The sequence below is a fragment of the Castor canadensis genome, chromosome 2 (genome assembly GCF_047511655.1).
Source record: "Castor canadensis chromosome 2, mCasCan1.hap1v2, whole genome shotgun sequence".
NCBI lineage: Eukaryota > Metazoa > Chordata > Mammalia > Rodentia > Castoridae > Castor > Castor canadensis.
This window is the reverse complement of record NC_133387.1, coordinates 199,596,020-199,618,675: the sequence shown is the minus strand read 5'-3', so window position 1 is coordinate 199,618,675 and position 22,656 is coordinate 199,596,020. Positions and strand designations below refer to the sequence as shown.

The window sequence follows — 22,656 nt, the reverse complement described above, 5'->3', positions numbered from 1 at the left end:
AAGCCAGCCTGGGCAAAATAGTTTGTGAGATCCAATCTTGGAAAAAAAATCATAAAAAAAGAGCTAGTGGAGTGACTAAAGGTATAGGGCCTGAGATCAAACCCCAGTATCACACACAAAAAAAGTCTTTCCATCCTCCTCAAGTGGACCTCACTCCATCATGTGCAATTTTCAGTGTCAAAAGTCCATATTAGATAGCCTAGGGAATGTAAAAAAGGAATTGCCTAGAGGCCAGAACAGTGTAAATAAAAACTAAGGAAACTAGTACAGGGTGACAGACATGGATCTAGTTTCATTTGCAGGTAAATGGATGGAACTGGAGAACATCATTCTGAGCAAGGTCAGCCAGGCTCAGAAGACGAAAAATCATATGTTCTCCCTCATATGCGGACTTTAGATCAAGGGCAAATATAGCAATGTGGTTGGACTGGGATCACATGACAAGGGGAGAGCACACTTGGATGATATAGATATAGGTAGAAAACCCAAAACATGAAAGTGTTTCATGAGGAACTAATACAGAAACCTTAAGACAACAGCGGTTAACATGAGGAGGGGATCAGTAACCAGGGTAAAGATCAGTTAGAGATGAATCAACATGGGTCAAGCATGTGTACACAAAAGCAATGCTAGGAATATTTCTGTATAGCTATCTTCAACTCAACTAGCAAAAACACTTTGTCTTCCTTATTACGCTTGTCTCTTTTCTTCAACAAAACTAGAGATAAAGGCAGAACAGGACCTGCCTGGAACTGGGGGGAAGTGGGGGAGAGGGTGGCAGGGGGAGAAATGACCCAAACAATGTATGCACATGTGAATCAAAGAATAAAAAAAACTCCTAAGGAAATACTAATAATAGTGTTAAATTAGAAACTAATTAAGAAAAGAGAATAATCATAAATCTTGGGAAATCTTAAAATGCAGGTTCCAGCTCAGTGAGTATGTGAGGAGCCTTGGATGTTCTGCAGAATTAACAAGGGATGTTCTTGTAGCTGTGTTACGGTTTAACCTGAAGCTTTAGAGGACACAAGGTTTGGGCACCGTGCCAGCCAGCTGCTCCCTCAGAGACTCATCCCTGCCCCCCACCACGCATCACTAAAGCCTGAAGTCCGACACTGACAAGTGTGGACACAGGCTCAGAGAGCACAGAGTGCCTACTGAAGAGCGCTCTACCCGTGGCTGCAAGCAGGCATTGGACCCCAGGCTATTGGGCTCCACATTTTTCCCATTATATAAGCTCTCAGACTGCTTTCTGGAAAGCTGATTGTTGAGTGTGATTAGGATTTGATACATACATCATTAAGTTAAGTGTAAATCGAAAATATCATGAGAGTCCCTAAAATTAGGACAGAGAGAAAAAGATACAAGAAATAATAGAAAAAAAAAGTCAGTGGAATTTGCACATAAAATATGAATCATGGAAGATTTTAAAAGGATTTTTGCAATTTCTGAATATTACACTAAAACCTACCATTAAGAAATGCATGAATACACTTAATTTTACATTTATCACCAGTGAGATTTATAGCTAATACATAAGCCATTTCTTCATCTATTTACCTTAAAATATTATTTCTATTCTTCTGTTTACTTCCTAAAGTCTAAAATAACAATTACTTTAATCAGTGGCTTTATTTTATGAACTTGACTGTATATGAAGAATGTTTTAGTATTTCTAAATGAACCACTATTAAGTTTGCTGTCATTTTCTTCAACAGTGATGAAATAAATTCCTTCAAAAATACAATTTAGGCACAAGAAGATGTAGGAAATGTAAATAATTCTCTATTTGTTCAAGAAACTGAATTTGTTATAAATTCTTGTAAAAGATATTTTGGGTTGAGATGGTAGCATTTGTGAATGCTATAAAAAATTTAAGGAAGAAAAAAATACAAGTAAACAGACTCAGAACACATTTATCAAATAGGAAAAAAAAGTTAGAGTATAACTTATGAAGTAGAAAATGTTAACAAGTGTAACAATCAACACTGAAGGTTTTAGAATGAATGGCAAGGGCCATGAGCTCTGCTCCAGAACTCAAGAATTTGTGCATTTCACAGACCAAGTTTCCTTAGGAAAAAGAAAGGCTAAAACAAAACAAGGAAAGTTCTGTGGTCTGTTTTTTTAAAATTTTTATTTTATTCAAATGTGCATACAATGTTTGGGTCATTTCTCCCCCTTCCCCCACCCCCTCCCTCTCCCCACCACCCCCTCAATAACTAGTAGAAACTATTTTGCCCTTATCTCTAATTTTGTTGTAGAGAGAGTATAAGCAATAATAGGAAGGGACAAGGGTTTTTGCTGGTTGAGATAAGGATAGCTATACAGGGCATTGACTCACATTAGTTTCCTGTGCGTGTGTGTTACCTTCTAGGTTAATTCTTCTTGATCTCACCTTTTCTCTAGTTTCTTATGCCAATCCATCTGCATAGTTAATTAAGAAACTAGCATCAGGTTTGTGGGAAAATACTTTCATTGATGATATTCAATCTAATAACACAAAACACAGAAATGTTTTGAATGATGAAATTGTGATGAGCATACATATCTAGCTTTAAAATATGATTAATTTGAAGGAGATAATGCCCACTTAGGGATAAAAGTACATATTTAGTTAATACCTGTGTAAATTTTTAGTCGATGCTAGCATTGGAGTTTTCAAGTTTTTCTGTGTTTAGAAATATTAATTCTTCCTCATCTCAGGGCTAACTTCCAGAATAGAAAGAAATTTTCTCATATTGGTTGTTATTATACTTACTGAATCATTTTACGTTAACGCTTGATGTCGCATCAGTTAAATCTCACCTTCCATCACATAGTTTTTGCAAAGTAGCCAGTCTGATATTTAGAGGCTAGTGAGTTTTTATAGGAATTTTTAGCGGGATTGCTACTACAATTCAGTGCCACAAGCATTTCTTGAGTTTCTGCTGTATACCATGGATTCAAAGGTTAAAAGCAAGGCACATGCCTCAAGGCACAATGCTTTTACCATAGAAAATGTATCAGAAAGGAGTTATGGTGCGTCTGTGAACTCAGATAATTGGGGGATGTAAAACATGATTGCTTTAAAAACTCACTGAAGACATTGGAATCTCCTGGCTGTGTAGCATAGACATACAGATAAGTGAAGAACCATAACCTGTCTATATATGTTCAAGAAAGACACCGAGGCGTAGAACAGAAAAATGTTCAGAAGCAGCCACAGCTGCTGAATATTCGTGAATTATTCATTGTTTTAACAAGATCTCTACCAACACATCAATAACTGCAGATTTAAGTTTCACTAATAACATCCTTGAAAACCAGGCTTTGTTCCTGCAATAAAAACTCATGAAATTATTTTAAATTATACTGCAATGTTCATTTGTAAATATTGCTTTTATATTTTTCTGATATATAAGGCTAAAGAAAACGGACACTGTTCTAATACCCACAAAGAGGTTATTTAAAAAGTATATATGTAAGGGAGAAAAGGGAGAAAAATGGAGGGGGTGACTCAAACCAGGGTATATTGTACACAGTCATGGAACTGTCACAAAGAAACACCCTGTACAACTATTATATACCGATAAAAATGTTCAATAAGCAGATATACAAATGTAAAGAAGATATATATATATATCTCCTCTGTCTTTGTCTCTCTCTCTGTCTCTCTCTCTTCATAGATATATATGTGCACATATGTATACACACATATATATATACATAATACATAAAGCAATTGATTGAAGTACAAATTGTCTGAATATTACTTCTCTTATTTTAGTTTTGTTTTTAGTAAAAATAGATTTATGTTTATTTGGTCCTAATTCAAACTTGGATATCAAAAGAAATATAAGATTGTTTACAACATTTCCATATGAATCTCACTCAAAGCTATAAAAATAGAAGAGAAAAATGTAAAATATGAAAGAAAAACTGCAGTAATATTCCTCTATTACCAAGGGAATCTTTTGTGTTATATATCTGTGATAAATATTATTTATTTAACAGCTTTTATGACCTTCTTTCTATTTAATGTGTACTGACAACTGCTAAGGGAATTGTTATAGAACACCATACAATCAGAAAGTACGACTCAAATGTAAAAATGAAAGTCTGTTATGGAAGCATCTGTATGTCATCATTTGTTCAACAAATTGAGATTGATGCTGCATGCATCAAATATTTGGATTTTAGAGTTCTCTATGCCTCCCTTCAAAAACTTAAAACCGATAAGATCATTCAGGACTTTCAACAAAAGTAAAACCTCTTAGTTGTAAGGTATACTAGCATTGAAGTTAGATATCACGTCACTTGATGAAATGATACTGTGTACTTGACTTTGTCTTTTTAAAAAATGGGCCAGCTTGTTTATCTCAATAAGAGCTACTTTGATTTTATTCCAATAGATGTGTTTTGATGTATTTTTATTTTTGTAAGTTTTTTTTACCTTTGCACTTATGAATGTGAGGTAAGCACTTATTCTACCAAGAGGACTTAACTAAAATCCCTAAATATACAGATAAAACACTTACAAAACAAAGATTGCCTTTCTGTCTTTCTGCCTAAAGAATATGGAATATGATGGTTGAAGTTTGCCAGTGTGCACATAGCAAATGAAGGGAGGAGGAGTCTGATGGAAAGGCGTCACAGAGAACAGTTCTGTGTTTTCCAGTGAGTGAGAGTTGTATCCCACTGAGTAATTTTTGCTTCTTTAAATTGTCTGCAATTTCCCTTTATCTCTAAGGGTTGCTTATTTTATTATTTTTCTGCTTCAAGCTGAAATGGTCATACATTTTTTACACATGTCATCAATTAGAATTGAGTAGCTCTGTGGATCTGGTGGCCCCTTGTGTGATTTTATTTCGTTTGGCAGTCCGGAGACAGGATGAGCTGCGCTGCATATTGCATTTCATGAAGCTAAGCAATGGTATTGAGTTTGTATCGTCTTCTGTGGCACAGCTAAGCCTCAAATTCAGATATTCTGAGGAAGACATTTGGGATATGTTACTACTTTAACATTGTTAGAGAACGGGTTTAACAAATGATCAAAATCTAAAATAAAAGTTATATGATATATTGTTCCAGGGTCAAAAAAATTTCAGCACCATGCTACTGGCATTTGTATAATAATGGGGAAGGTGAATTTTTTTGCTAAAACACTGGGTTGAGAATGTTCAATTGCACCACTGCAGATAAAAAATGACATGTGGTGATACTCTCCACACCCTTCCGTGGTCTCTGGACACAAATCATGTGTTATTTATCTCGTGATCCTTAGTTATGCACACTGAAAATGACTCAGATTTCTTTTGCAGCTTCTAACTTAGGTGAGCAGTCTATTAGCTATACTTTTGCTAATTTGTAATCACAGTGAGACTAAATATCCCCAGGATTACCCTGCATTTTCTACTCCTCTTCAGTAAGCCTTTGGTAAAGCAAGTATGAGTTTTCTTCCTGTTGTTGACAATATCATTGCTAAATTTTAATTTAATTATCAATTTATAGTTATTTAAAAGTAATCATTACTTCTAAAATCCACCAGTGCAGTAAGTTTAATATTGTTTTTATTCCTTTGGTTCTTATACATTTCCTACCTACTTAGTGACTACTTCTATGCACATATACTTTTGTTTATGAGTGGAAGAGGAAATTGAGAAGGAACAAGGGAACTTGAAGTTCCATGAGAAACTGAGTGTGCGACTTCCAGAAAGAAATGTTGAGATGGTCACCGGTGGCTCACACCTGTTATCCTAGCTACCTAGGAGGCAGAGATCTGGAGGATCACAGTTCTAAGCCAATCTGGGCAAATAGTTTGTGAGACCCTATCTCAAAAGAACCCATCACAAAAAAAGTGCTGATAGAGTGACTCAAGGTGTAGGCCCTGAGTTCAAACCCCAGTAACACAAAGAAAAAAAGAAAGAAATGTTGAATAGATTTTTATTGCTGAGTAACCATAGTCTGCTATATATACTCAGATACTCCATTCTTCCATTCTTTTGGTGAATTTTGGTTAGGTAAATCTTTGTGTTACATATCAGCTTACAAAACACAGAACTTTTCAGAGGTGGACTTGAAATACACACTTGCAAAATTCATTCTTACGACAGAAAATTAAATTTTTCATAAAGAATGAATTCTATATTAAGAATTCCTGAAAGCTTTTCCAACTCTACCTAGGTGCACACAGTGCGTATTGAACAGCTTCAGGTTATATGGCTGAAAAAAAGTGAGGTACTATGTAATGGCCATTCCATCTATCCTGAGGGTCAGCTTGCTCTGCCAGACAAGTTCAAGCAAATCTATGGGGCTAAAAGTGTGAGATCAGTATGAGCTTGCAAATTCTGGACTAGCTTACTGTAAACCTAGGTGACCTCATGATTTAATTGAAGAATAAATAAAGAACACAAACATTTTATGACACATTCATTGTCTACCTTTCCAGCTTAATTTATGAGCTCTTTCCTCCATGCAGTTTATACTTGAGGCAGAACAAATTAACTTCAGGTCCTTGAAGGTGTCACACATCTTCACCTTTGTCCATCTATACTTTCTGACAACAAAGCCCTCAGTCACCCTTGTCAGCCCTGTGAACCTCAGCTCATCCTTTATGACAGGGATCAGAGTTTCTGACCACTACAAGACAGATCAGACTGTTGTCTTTTTTTCTACCACCACTGCCCTTTGCACATTACCTTGTCTCACATCCCTTACAGAAATAAAGAAAGTGCTTTTATTTACATTTTGTGGTGCTTTATATCCTACCTATGCATCCCTTACCTGAGACCTTTGAGATGCATAACAAATGCAAAGTGAATAATATAATTATAAAATTTCCAGACAATGAAACATTATTTTATTTCAAGTTATATACTAGTAAAAATAAGTGCTGTGAAAATTCACAGAAAGAGAAGAAATTGGAGGCAATGCATTTATCATAATATTATAGAGAAGGGGAGGTTCAAGTTATTAACAGAAAACCTTGAGAATTCACAGTGAAGGGCACACCTTGACTGCTCACGGCAGGACCGTGGATACATTGGTGCATATTTCATCCATTATGATGCTCCTGGTGGCAAATAATCACAAAAATGGCACCGAGGGAGAGTTCAAAAGCACTGTTTTGGCTGAGCATCATTTCCAAAGTTTGTTTTACCTTCAACCCTTAACATGTGGGTCTGGACCATGGGTTGACAACTCATAGAGATGGCAAGATTCTGCCAGGCTCAATTCATCAGATCACAGCAGCAGAAGCAAAGGGAAAAGAATACCTAATTGCTTTTTTTGCAGCGTGAGGAAATATTTTGCAGAACTACCAGAGCAGATTTTCTTCATTGACCAGAAATAAGTTACAACTATCATCTGACTTGGGAATATGATTAACATAATGGATCAATATTTATTATTTATCTTTATATAACAGTGAGAGGAGCAGAAATTTGTGAGATACGAAAAACAAGAGAATGGTTACTGAATTGACATCTAGCAGTGTCTGATGCATGCTTCAGGAAAGACAGAAAAGAATTGTGTAAGTGTGTGGGGAGCAAATTATGGGGGAATGGCGTCCTGATGCGAGAGGCAATAAAACACAGAGTGTCCTGGACAGTGTGCATAACTTCTACTGAACCGAAGACTATCTTAGAAGATAGCTGCATTAGTTCCCTTTAGGACTTACTACAAATCTTTCTCACCTATGGAAAACCCAGTTCTCTTTTTTGAGAAGATCAGATATATTTTTGTCATGAAACTATGAAATATAAAAGGTGAAATGGAAACTTACTTTCCAAATGCATATGCACACGTTTGAAATGCAAACAATTTCATGCAATAGTTTGTAAATATTGCAAACAAAACCTTCCATTGCCCTTTGCTTTTTCATTTTTCTAACCCATGCTCTTCCTTATTTTTCAATAAAATAAAACAGAAAGGCTGGCATTTCAAAGAAATAAATCCCTCTTTTACAGTTTCTTCAATATGTTTAGTGCATTTATTGAGTGGAGCTCTTCAGAATTGTGAGCTACAATCTCATTAATTTAACAAAAGAAATATCCTTTCTTCAATCAACGCAAAACATCAGCAGATGTATAAGAGACGTTCCTCAATTTCCTTCACTCACACAGGAGTTTTAATGATGCTTACTCATTTGCCCAGAAAACATGGTATACTTCATTTTCCTCATTTCAGTTAATCTGTAACAAAGGAGAAAAATAAATTACCAGAGGTACATTTCTCGGAAGTCTCAGTCATTCTATCTGAACAGTGATCTCAGGATGACATCACACCTTTTTATTGATTCTTATAACACCAACAAATTGAAATAAACCACAATAAAGTACTAAACCAATACGATTCTCGAGCTGTGGCCACTTGTTATCAAATCATCACATTTTTAAAAAATTACATTTCCTTAAACATTTATATTTCCTTTTGTCTTAAAGACAAAAGTCAGCTAACACAAAACTGCTGAAATGCATAGGCGTTGGTGTAAAGTTAGCACACCGAGTCTTTCATGAGGCAGGGAAACAAATAGAAGCTTCAGATGAATAGGTGTCACCTATGACAACCAATGCTTCCCTTTATGACCAATTCCTATGGCATCTATTTTAATAAACTCAAGTGAAATTCATAGGCTATAAACTCTTTTTATTCATACAATTAAAAATCAACATTATGAACTAGCTGTAACATAAAGGAGAAATAAAATTAGTGCAATTCTATAAATTCATTAAATATGTAGATATTTAGCAAGCCTCTGCAATTCAGTGTGATGGAGGCATCAGGTGTTTTACACAAAGTTACCACAGGTGCTGCATTGCCTGTGCCAATGGTGCCTGTTTATTAAGTGCTGCATCTCCTCAAAAGGTATTCAAAATGTGCTTCAAAAGCCAGGGATGGTGTTTCACACTTGTAATCCCAGCTACCACAAAGGGGGATGTAGGAGGATCATCACCAGGGCAAAAGGGGAAGACCCTATCTGAAAACAGAACTGCAAAAAGGCTTGGGCATGGCTAAAGTGGCACACTACCTGAGTCACAAGCCCAGTATTGCTAAAAAGAGTGTTCCTTTAGAGAGAGCCACCGATGTAGATTGAGACTATTTGGGTTTTAATGAAATAAATGATGAAATCTGAGACTGAGCCAGTAGCTCAGGAAGACAACCTTCAACTTGCACAATTATTTGGCCTGTTGGTTTAAGATTGCTGCTTTTATTTCTTTGTAAATAAAGTTTTCCACAAGAAACAAAAGAGGTATATATTTAAAATGTATGTTGTGAGATACTGTGGAAATTTCTGTCTACGTTATATAACTACAAGCTGCATATTGTACTTAAAGTTGTGTTTAAGAACAGTTTAAAAATGTAAAATATAAGTGAAAAGTACAACTGCAATACGGTAGCATATATTTTGTAAGACTTCATGGATGGACGTTTAAAGAACATGGAGAAATTAATGTGAAAATTTTAGTGGTGGTTAACTCTGGATTTTAGGATTATGGACAACTACATTTCTATATTTCCCCCTACTTTTCTAAAAACAAAATGAAAAAAATTACAACAAATGAGCAATCTATTAAAGAAGAAAAACTAGTTAAGTCAAAAAATAGACATTATTTACTGTTTGTCAATAACTTATTTTTCACATTTTAAATGCCCACCACCAGCTTTTCCACTCCCACATGTACTTCCTGTGTTATTGTGTGTCTTCCTTTTTCTCCCATCAGTAAAGATTTTCCCAGAGTTCTTTGCTCAGATTCCTTCTCACTTCCTTTCCTTTCTTCCCTCTCCCTTGGTGCCATCCATATCTATGTCTTTCTCTGAGTTTTAAGCCTAGCTACTGTCCTAAGCACAAGTGACCAGCTTCTGCTACTATACTTGGACTCCATACTGTCATTATTGTCAGGTTGCACTTCCAACACACCATACCAAATATTCACACATCTTATGAACCATGAAAATAGTGTATGTCCCCCATATGGTTGCTCCAACCATCACCTTGGAAATGACAATGGTCTTGGGGAACTTTACTCTCTCTTTACTGAATAAGTTTGATTCTTTTCCAATGGTGGCCACAGAAGTTCTGTCAGAGGACCTTTGGGTGGCAAATTTGTGGCCAGAGATAATGTGGTGATTGCACAAAAGATAACATTTTATACAGAGGAATTCTCATTGCTTATGTTAAAATTTGGGTTGGTAGAGAAGTTGGAAGGAAGTGAATAGTTAAGAATCCCCCCACCCTGTCCGTTCTTACTCCACTTTCTGTTCCTCTAGGGGGTCCTGCAATATTCTGGCTGGACACTGTCAGTGGCCCTCCATCCAGAGGGAGACTCTTTTAACCAGGTGCTTGCATAACCTTTTTAGATTACTTAATTTTTACTGTGTTAATGAGCTTATTGCACAACTTTAGTGATATTATTCCCTTGTCCAAAACCAAATGTCTATCCAATATGACAGAGATCTTTAGCTTGAGGTCAGCCCAGACAAAAATTATAGTGTGACCCAGTCTTAATAAACAAGCTAAAGAAAAATCACCTGCCCCAAACCTTGTTGAAGCTTTATCATTTTCTGCTCCTCCACAAACTGTGTATCCACATGGCTATGCTTTGGAGCACTGCCTGTCAAGCAATATTCTGCTTTCCTGTTCCAGCTAGAAAAGTCCCCAGCACTAGCAGAAGTTCCCACATCCAGCCCACTAACCCTAACAGTGCAGGAATTGGCTGCATATCTGTCACTTGCTCCTCTCTGCTCTGCACCAGGATTGTTTATGCTCAAGTATTAGAAACTCCACTTGGCACTGGGGAAGTCTCTGAACAATTATCTTTAATGTTTCCCAGAGTGCAGCTCGGTGCCTTGGACATGGCAGGGATCCCTGCAAATGCATGGATTGAATGCATAAATAAATACAGATGATAACATTTGTGTTTTGCAGTCTACTGTAAACATGTTTCAAACTACTTCACCTTCACATAATATCACATTTTTAGATGGTTGAGTTATTCCTATGAAGTTTATTCCTGTGTTTTTAGCATATTTAATTTCTATTAACTTTTACTTCTTGATTTACCTTTCCTTCAGCAATTGATTTACTTTTCTTTGTTTCTAGCTCTCCCAGGCAATTCTGGTTTTCTGAGGAATTGACAATACTGTGCTAAAAAGTCAGTTTTAGTTTTAGGGAAGAGGAAAAATAATACTGGAAGTGTTTTAGGAAGCACACACTAGAGAGCTTTACAACTCTGAAATCCTTTCCTTCTTATCGTGACGTACTGAACACTTCCACATTTCTTCTCCAACGATTAAGTGTCCACATTCTTCTTATTACAATAGATCTTCATGTTTTCCTCCCAAGATATGGTTTATCCAATTAATATTGATTTTTTTTCAGTAAGAAATGAAACAAGATTGTGTCTATGGCAGCTAAATCTTTATTTTTCACATATATCTTGTAGGGAAGATAAGTTGCTAACAGAGTGAAAGAATCTAGTCAACTAAATAAAAACTGATTTGTGTATCATTGTAAGTAAATCATGAACTATAACTCAAAAAACTACATTGCAGTTCGAGTCCTGAGTTTCCCTTTTGCTGGTAAAAGCTGGAATCTTCATAATAAACCACTTAGATTCCTTCTCTTTTTCCTTTGCCCTGTAAGAGTTTTCTGAGAGTCATCAGAACATAACTAATTCATTGAGCAAGGCAAATGTGTTAAGTGGAAGTCACATAGATTGGTTATTGCGGGATACTGTTTGCACAGTGAGAAAATGTTAGAAGCTTATGTTAGTGTTTATCTTTAAATATTTGAAATATTTAGTACGCAACACATAAATGCTATATTATTGCATGTGCTATCTGGATAGCACCCCCAAGTTTGTTAACAGTTATTTGCATCTTTGGGTTCTCAGTTTGATTTCTTACTGGATATTAGCCACATTTTGTGTGTGCTCTTTCCACTGGATAGAGAGTTTGAGGTCAGAAAGTTTAAAAACTCCACTCAATATCAAAATGGGAAAAATAATGCCAAGTTAAAAATCTTGTCCCAATTATTTGTTTTGATCACTTGTCCAATTACTTTCAAAGAGTTTGACTCTGATCATAATAATTACTGTCTCTAAAATAAATTTTTTAAAAGTTTTGAAATTAGAATTGGTTTCACTTAAATGGACACATCAAAAAATCAATCATATTCATCAAATTTATTAACTTTCTATTTACATGTTAGGTAAAGGAGAAAATGGAAAAATAGGAACCATTAGCCCTGTCTGTTAAATCTCTATTGGAAATATAGTTATGGACTATCAAACCAAAATGAGTATAGATTATTTTGGGGTGAAATAGTTATTTAATTAAAAAGAGAGCCGATGAAATTGTTATACATCAGAAGAAAGAATGTAGTACTTCATCCAGGAATATACATATTCGTTCGCTAGAGTGAAGTCATTGTTGTGATAGGAAAAGGATATGGGGGAGAGCAGTTGTGATGGAAGCCATGACAAATGAGGAGTCAGTCTAATATGAACTGGAGATTTTGATACCAGTTCAATTAAATAGTGGGCTTACATGAATAAGAATAATTTCAAAGACTCTAAAGAGTGCTTATCCTGTGGCAGATAGAGTTTTCCATATATAAACAAATATAATCTTCATAAAAACACATAATAGTATGCTACACATACTATTATGTTTGTCCCCATTTCATCAGAGATGTTAAGGAAGCAGCCCAGGGTCACATAGGAAGTGGTTCCATTTGTTTTTGGGCCCAGTGATTTTCACTCCAGCAATTCTTCACTGAGATAATACTAAATACTTAGAAATAGAATGTATTACTTCTAAATTTCATAGCAGTCTTTACATTGATCAACTCTAAAAGAATGAAGATGATACCTGACTTGTGAAGCCAGTCTGAAAAGAAATAGAAGTCAGAGCTAGAATTCTTACTCGGTTGCAAATGGTTCAAAAGTTCATGTATTTCTTGCCTTACCAGACATAAATTTAAAGACTGATCACTTTGTATGATTGTTCTCACGACTGTTTATTTATCCATACAATAATAATTTTGACAGTTTCTTGTACAGTCAACTCAAGATGAAGTGTTGAGATTGCTGAGATATGTAGAACTGGAGGACTCAGGGGACAGACGAGCACAACAGGAACCATCCTGCTGCAGGAAAGAGCAGAGGGAGGGGCAGTGATGTGCACAGCTACCTGGTGAAATTACCCTAGCCTAATCTTTGTTTGAGGTGTCATTGTCCATCCTCTCCCCAAGACTATTCTTTGTTCTCTTTTAGGGCATGCCTTGTCTTTTCTTATAATAAGCATGGTTCCCTGTATAAAATAACTGCTCTGTTAATATTAGTGGGACTGAATTCAATTTGGAGAAAGCTATGTTTTAAAATGCATTGAAGCTACCTCTGTTATCTGAGGCTGCAGAATGACAAAGGCTTTTCATTTGAAATAAAAAGTAGAGAAACCTTATTTATCCTAAGATCCACTCTTCCTCCAGACGATTTGCTTCAGGAGATTCAGTGTGGCTGTGAGCCACACTGGTCCTGGGATCAGAAGGAACATGTGCTTTCAAGCTAAATGGTCACTGTCTTAAAATTCTTCATATCTTCTGCCCTATTCCTTCTGAGTTTTCATTTTGGACAAAGCCCTACAAGAAGTCCTGCTCCTTAAACTTACATCTGACTAAAACCAGCTGGATGACAAGAATAGGCTTTGTAGAGGGGAAATATTCAAAGCAGATCTTAAGGGAATCTGAAGCTGTGAGTTTGGGAGTGACTCCTGTAAACCCTCCCATATCCACAGTTCACACTTGGGCAATGTCTGTCCCCGGTGCTCTCCTCCCAGTGCATCCACCACTGGCCTTGGGTCCAGGTTGCACATAGCCCCATCTGTGCTGGTACTGAGCTGTCTCAGATCGCAATCATAGCTGAGAGTAATCAGCAGAGCTGCGTAGAGGATACTGGCAGATGTTGGTTTATAATCTAGTTATATGGCCTGATGAACAAATTGTTCCTTTGGCCTTGACATCAAGGTTGTGGTCTTTAATAAGAAAGTGAAAGCTTGAGGTTTTCTTCAACTCTCAGGTAGGTAGAAGAAAATGGGGATCTTGAGAGGGAGTGCTGATTGTGTTGGAAGGAAGGCTGAGTATGTTGGAAGTATGTGGCTTTGAATCAAAGTCCAAAAGGCTGACAAGATGCAGAAGGTGGGAGCATTGCAGTGGCATCACCAAGAGAGAGGGGCGGCCATCTGTGAGTAGAGAGTGCATGTCTCCAACACACCTGCACATGGAGCCCTGGGGAAGAGCAGAGGCCCCCAAATATCAAGGGCTCCTAAAAAAGAAGAGAAGGGAAGGAGAAAGAGCGGAGCAGCCCTGGATATAGCCACACACCTCCATTTAAGACATGTGTCATGTTATTTTTAGTTTAAGAAATGAAGAGAATGTTTACGATTTTCAGCTGAGGGCACATAGCCTGAGCCAGCCAGTCCCATTTCGAGGGGAAGAGGACAGAATGGACACAGGACAAAAGCCAACAGCCTGCACAAGTGGACTTATGACTTGGTCAACCAGTTACACACCTAAATCTCAACTTTTTCTTCTGCAAGATTGATGTAACGCCATTCAAATAATAAATTTTTATTAACCTTCAAAAATACTACTTTATGAAGTATAGTGTACCTGGAATAAAATTAGTGATATATCAATAATATTTTTCTTCCATGATTTCATCAACACTAACTAGAGCAAATGCATAACAAGGAATGATTTTTTACAAGGAGTGGGCCAGTGAAAAATCATGACCCTTGATTGACATGTTCAGTGTTTGATGGGCAAGGTCCCAAAGTAATACCACTATGAATAATTTTAAAGATAATGTTAGAGAAGTTGCTGGGTATGGTTGTGTATGGCTATAGTCCCAGCAGATAGGAGGCTGAGGCCAGAGGCTCTGGAATTCTAGGCCATCCTTGGCTAAATAGTAAGACTCTGTCCCACCAAAGCAAAGCAAAAAAAAATAAGAAAGAAAAAGAAATACAGGAAGTAAGGAAAGAAACATTAATAGTGTGCCTCAGATTAGAGTCAATGACAATCTGAAAGAGAGTTCGAGACTATAACAGGACTCAAAATCTGGTGTAAAACTTAATACATCTCCTAAACATCTGAGCTGATACATGTAACAATCACAATTCTATCCTTTTGTATGGGATTAAAACTTACTTAATTTCTTATATTTATGAAAATTATTAAAATAAAATATTTCACCTTAAAAATTAAAGTTTCAAATTTATTTTGACCTATTGTACTTAAAGGAATGTAAAAAAGTAAGTAGGAAATTTGAAAATGATGTATGCATAATGGAGCTCATTGAGCCAAAAGTTACAATAGTTGAAAAATTAGAAGAAATCATACTGTCAACCCACTTGAAAACTTAACATATCACATATTAGCTTAAGTGTGGGATACCATGACATCATTACGATGTGGTTCTGATCTAAATTTATACTTAGTAAAAGTTATGTAGATCTATTATTGAATAATATAAGCATATTCTAAAATAACATATTTATGCCTAGCAAGTGTGAGCCCTGAGTTAAACCCCAGTATCACAAAAATAAACAAATAAATAAATAAAATAATAATGAGAGTAGTTGCCTCTAGGGGATGTTATGGGTTATTTTTACTTTGTGCTGTAAATGTTTTAGTAATCCCCAATATTAAACCTTATTTTGCAGTTAAGTCTTAAGAAATCTAAATGGTGATTTTCTTCTTTGAAGAATGGGTCTGTAACTTTCAATTTTTCTGCATTGTATGATTTGTAGAATTTGAAGAAAATAACCTGCGTAGATTTTTTGCTTGGAGTCATATAATGAAGACAAGTTAGCTGAATAGGAAGATGAGTACAGGATAAAGTGTGAAGATATTTTCCTCCAATTCCTGGCTTGTGGAGGAAACAAATGTTCTCTAATTTAAACTTATAATGCACACATATACACAGGAGCCCAAATCAGATTTAATTCTCAGAATTGTTAGAACTGAACTTAATTTCAATAGACCATAGTAAGATAAGGAAGTGAACTGTAAGCCTTAAAGGTTATTCCCCTCTGATCCCTGTTGCAGTGCACTGGGCAGAGACCTCTGAGTTGTAGAAGGAAAAAGGTAAGTCAAATAAGGTGCAGGACAGAGCCCCAGAAGGCTGAGAAGGGGTTCCTCTTGGTACTTTCCTTTTTTGATATCTGCCTTTGGTTTTGATAGCTGATATGTGGTGGCAATCCAGTTAATCTGTAACCAACTGTTGTCTTCTTTCACCACTAAATGTTGCCTGTGTTAAGAAAGCTAAGTGCCAGTTATACACTCTATTTTTATTTTATTCCAAGGCAGAGAAGTACAGATCAAGGTAAGCACGGTTATCTTTATGAGGAACCCGAGGCTGAGAGAATTGAATAGCTTGTCTGGATCTCTGACTTACAAGTCGATGCCCTTTCTATGGTGTTCGTGGGTTTCATGCTAGAAGCCATACTCCATCACATCACAGAAGGACCCAGCATTCTGGAAGTTATTCAGAAATAACCGATTGATTTATGGAACATAGGATCATCAACAAAATTTAGTGGACAGACTTCTGACATTAACGGTTCGTACCCAATTAGATGGTATGTGTACAGCTATTTATCTCTTAAGAATATAGCTTCAGAACCCTTATCACCACCGGAATTAAGAGTCTGCATTTTTGTCACTACCTATTGAATATCCTACAGAGAAAAGTCATTTTGTACATTAACATCTATAATTATCATAAGAGGACCATCAGTAATCACAACATTTTGTCAATATAATTCATAATTGATTGATCTCATTAATATGTCATAATTATTTCCAGTACTATCCATGTATAATTTAAACTAATGTGAATCTGAAGCGTTGATCCTGTCTGAGAGCATCTGGATATAGCCATAAGCAAATATGAAATCTTAACATCTGGAGCTGGGACTTTCAAAAGATACTAGAGATGCCGAAAACTTACTAAATAAATAAATGAATAAATTAATGCAACATCACTTCCTGGTAGAAAAGTTGTAGTTTCTGGTAAACCAGCCATCTTAAGGAAGAAATATGATCTTAAGGGTTAAAGGTGTGCTGTGTGGAGAAGAATAGAAATGTCTTTTTCAGAATCTGTAGAAGATAAGACTGCTGAAGCAGACAGCAGACATATTGGAAGATAGCCATGACAAGAGAGAAGAAAAATTTACACCAGGAGAAGAGCAGTAGTGACAGTATTTGTTGATGGTAAAGTAGGGATGCTCCACACAGCAAGGAAGAATGGCAGTAATAGGTGAAAATTACAAGATTTTACTGTGCACTCCCCAAAGAATATGAAAGAGCCGCCTACTATCTCTGTAGTGAAGTTGTGCGTGATCAGTCAGTGCAGTAACGTTTGTGTGAGAAAAGAGATTTGTGATAAACACAAATAGTTTAAGGACATATTTTCCTTTGTGGTCTCTATAGTCCTTACATTCATGCATGTTACCAACTTAAGTGTATTCTGTGATACTCTAGGAATGTGTTTTAAAAAATATCAAATCATGATAGTATAAAACAAATAAAAACTTCACCGATCTAAAATACGTATGATGTGGAAAATGTTTTACCTGATGTGGAGTCGGGGTTCTCTACTCTTACCCTTCTATTATTACATATTTAAAATTTTTATATTTGCTTCTGTAAAAGACAGGTTATGAACTCTCTCCTCAAGAATGCAAAATGGCAACAGATAGATGCATCAATAACTACAGTGTAATGAAAGTTGAGAGCATCACAATTACATTCTTCTATGGAAGTGGTTCATTTCAGTATATAAAACTAGCATTTTCTGTGGACCTTGAGTGGTATATTGAATGCCAATCAAAAAAGAGTAAGATCAGAAAAACACTGTGAAGATGCAGGTGAGACATGAGACATAAAAATACCTTATCATCAGGCCAGGTACAAAGGATCAGGAAACTAATAGCTATAGGAGTCCCTGTGTAGTGGTGGAAGCTGAGATGCACAATCCTTGGGTGTGTAAGTGTGGAGAGAGGGGGGTGAACTGATGAGCAAAATTGGACCCGTGGTTCAGGGAGAGATTTGATTGGCAAGCTAAGTAAGTATTTTTGACTTTTTCTATAAGCAGTTAGTAGCCATGGACTTTTTGTCTAGTGCAGGGATGGGAATATTAAAAACTATGACATGACTTTTGGCAATATTAGCAATTCATAACATTTCAACATGTACATAGCTCTCATTTTCATCTATTCTGTTAAAATACATTGATTTTTAAATACGATGTAATGATATTCATTTACTTTTATTCAAATAACATCAATATTTAAATTGTATTTAATTTGCAAGAGTAGTTAAACAAGAATATTTTAGTTGAATTAACATTTTGCAATAACTTCAGTAGAAATGCTTTTGTTCCTTTGAAAAATATCTACTGGTTAAATAAATGTATCCAACTGTGAAAATAATGTGATAAAAATATCTTCATATACATTAAAGTTCATTGGTTTTGAAAAATAGTTGGAGCTAGATAACAAGCTATTAGAATTGGTAAAAATGCCTAATTTAGAATAAAATTTGTTCATTTCTATGCAATTACTTTTGGTTTTGATAGACTGTATTGAGGCTGAAAACAATAATACAACTTTGGTGGCAATAAGTGATGCTTCTGTTTTGGGAAAAAATGAAATTGATCAGTATTTTAAAATCAGCCTGGAAGGTGGGAATTAGGTTTAAATAAGCATTTCCTCTTAAGAAGAGAGCTTCAGAAGACAATGCTGTCATAGGTTGTCTGTCACCTTACAGAGTTCAAGTGCTTTCTCAGGCTTCAGCTCACTTGATCCCCAAGGTAGTGGTGCAAGATAGGAAAAATAAGTGGTGCAATGTACAATATTTTAGTGACGCTGTCCAGGGTTTCAGGAACCTTGCAATTGGAACTCTGTCCTGCTTTCTTTTTTCAAGCCTTCTTTGTTGGGACTAAGCTATGATTTGATTTTATTGCACAAAAATATTTCAAGTTTTTCAACATGGTACTCAAAAACTCAGCCAAAGGTGGAAATAACAATGTTTTTTTCTGATTTTTCTCACTATCTTCATGCTTGAATGGAATGCATTTGGAACTAAGTTTCTTAAATAGTAGACTTGAGCTCTCTTGCTGATATACTTTACAGGTAATAATTTCTAAACTGTTTCAAAAGCTCTGCAGTTCTCAACTTAGAAATTTAATTAGGTGAAATGTTTTATCTATGTTATGGGAGTAATAAAGTCATGATTATGTTTATTGTGTACCTATATAGTGTGCTACATTTCATGTCATTAGATATCATAAATCCTACTCATATTTGCAAGTAGAGTGTCTGCAGTAATATATATTTACATCTATGGATCATTCAAACATTCAAACAAGGACATTGAGTTCCCTCTTCTGATAATCCAAAGAATTTATTCAGAGAAATGTACAGAAAAAACCATTTGTAAATCCTTCAGTCAAATGTTACCTTCTGTATTTTAATCCAGTATCCAGTACCACAAACATATATTCTCTAACAATTATTTTATCTTGAAGAGGTATAAAAATATGTTAAGATCATTGACCATGACATACTATTACAAAAGTAAGATGTGCTTGGGATGATATATGTCCACCCAGGAAAAGAAAAAAAATGGTATGATGGTATAGACCATTAATTTAATAAATAATAATAATTTATAATACAGAAGATATTTCATTTAGTTCTAAAGATCATAGAGAAATTTTTTGATGGATTTTTTCATACTTCTAAAATCTGGTATGTAAATAGAGATGATGAATTTCTTAGTATGTTGACTTGTTAAAGCATTTCTTTACTATACAGTAATATCTCTGGGTAAATCACTGTTAGGATCCCTAACCAGACCTCTACATATATTTATTTCTGAAAACTTAAGCCATTATGTGTATAATTAATATGAGATAATGATTAAAATGTGAAAAGATATTTGTTATTTTTAGGAACAGGGTTTGCCTAATGTTAGTTATGAAAATTATCTGACTATTAGGTACTTCTATCATTCCTCTATAAGAAAACCAATTCATAATTAAAATTGGATAATGTTATTATCTGAGTATTGAAACCTGAATTAGCTGAAGATAAAATGTTAGTTTCCATATTCACAAGAGCAGTCTGGAAAGAAGATAAATCAGTATAATAAACTAGAAGACAACAATTTCTTAGAAACTACATTCATTACTATTTTATACTACATATTAAAAGTAATACCAATTAGTATATGTAATTAGTAATATTAAATATAATATGCTATATTTAAGATATATGCTAATTTACCCATACATATTTTTTGAGTGAGAACCATCAAAGTTTAAGATGCAATAACCTTGAGATGAGTGGAATCTTTTAGAAAATAAGGAATTCTGTACACCTCATTTACCCTATAAGTACCTGAGAGGGAAACAATGGGTTCCTTTGCCAAGTAAATAATTAACTAACAGCTACCAGGCCAGATCTAAGTTTATCATTCACGAATTCAATAAAACCCACAGAGCTCAACATTCTGGTTTGATATAAAATAGATACCAGATAGATATATAGATAGATAATAGATGAGGTAGAGAGAGAGAGATACTAGATAGATAGGTAGATAATAGATAGATTTTAAGATAGATAGATAGATAGATAGATTTAGTGATATTTAGTGATGTATGTTTGGTCTATAAAGTAGATTGGAGCAGACGAATTTCCATTGCGAAAGCCATTTTCTCAAAAGAAGAATATGTTATTGCTAACCTTGGACTGTGTACATTTAACAAAGTAGACTATATAAGGCAGTAGAACTACAGCAGTGCAGGATGGAAATCTGCATTATTTCCTCGAGGTATCCAGAACAATGTTCTACCAATATGGACCCCAACACCAGAGCAGAAAGACTGATAAGGTCACCACACTACAAGGGAAAATGAGATAAAAAGAAAAACAGGTTTCTTGTTAGGAGGTTTTCCTTGGCTGACTACTGCAATGAGAGTGGTAGTGACAACTGTTCTTCTCTCAGACAGAGTCACAGTCCTAGAGTGTTTGATGCAAAATATTAATTGTTCAAGAAATGACAAGAATGGCACTTTTCTCCAGCCTTTTATGCATGTTTTTTTTCTTTCAACTTCTTTAGTCCACACCTCCTGTTCATCGCATGCTTGAGTTTCCCACATGTCTTTAATAGAAAGTGTTTTTCAGGGACTAAAAGGTTTCCACAAGAGATTCTAATGGTTTCACACTGGTCTCCAGCTTGATTTTTTCTGCTTCTCAGCTGTCTTTAGTTTCACAGTCCAGAGACCATCTGTCTAGACAGGTGTTATCTCACTGGTATCTAAAAGTAGAAACTGAACATCATTATTTTTGAAATCTATTTAGAAATTGCAACTGTAGTGATAAAGTAGTACTGTCTGAGCTGTGCACAGTTACAAATCTCTTCTTAGAGCAGATGGACGACAAAATGGCTTATTTTGCATGAACCAGCTGTGGACTTAAGTTGTGAATAGGGACTGTAAGTGTCACTCATATTGTAAAGAAAAATCAAGAAATTTAACAGATAGTATCAAAAGAAGTTTGGAGTAGGTAGCTATTATCTAGCACATTTATTCCTCCAAAAGCAGTGCTCGCTGTAGACAATCCAAGGTCAGACATATATAGGAATTGGTCCTCAGCACAAAACTCTAAAAGTAAGTTCTATTAAACAGTACTTGTGGGCCTACACAATCAAGCATGTAACTCTAAAAATAAATTCTGCTAAAAGGTTTTTCTAGATCTATAAATTCATGGGCAGTGTCTATGCTCCACAACTTTTTGAAAAAAGATAGTTTTCTTCAAATTCAAAATATGTAGATACTAATTGATATTGTGCATATTTTCTATTGTGTAGCATTGAAGAACTGACAGTTACAAACATAATTTAAAGATATTGCTGAAAATAGTTTTTATCTCCATTACAGACTCATGCTGACTTTTCCCAGCAGGTTGTTTAGAACACACACACACACAAACACACAAAGACATACACACAAATACAGACACACACACAAACATGCACAGAGACACACAGACACACAGAGACACAAACAAATACACAGAGAGACACACACAAATACATAGACACGCACACAAACACACACAGAGACACAAATACACACAGACACACACACAAACATACACAGAGACAAATATGCACACACACATACCCCTCACATAAGCACTCACTGTCTTAGAAGTGGAGTTTGTGCAGTAGTTATATACATATGCCATCTGGTATCTTGCTCGATGTTGAAATCCCCCACTCCTAACGATGTGCTCTTAGGAAAGTTACTTAATACTTTGATGTCTCATTATTATTTTCCCACGTAAAATGGGACTATAAACAATCTGTAACTCACAGGACTGTGTTGAAGGTAAACAACACAACATGTATGAATGACTTACAAAAGCGTGACATTTAGTAAGCAGGGAGTAAGCCTTGGTGGTTGTACTGCTGTTACGATTTCTGTGTTCCAAGTTGGTTGATATGTTTTGTCACACATCATCTGAATTCGAAATACATTATCTTGAAAGAAAAACAGATATCAAGTTTGGAAAGAAAAGTTGAAATTGCATTCCATTTTTCTCATA

General features: G+C 35.5%; 1 protein-coding gene across 1 annotated transcript in view; it reads left to right on the top strand.

The window, feature by feature from the left end:
- Cntn5 (contactin 5) overlaps positions 1-22,656 on the top strand; it is a 1,105,069-nt gene that overhangs the window by 42,011 nt on the left and 1,040,402 nt on the right. The gene's annotated exons all lie outside the window — the stretch shown is intronic.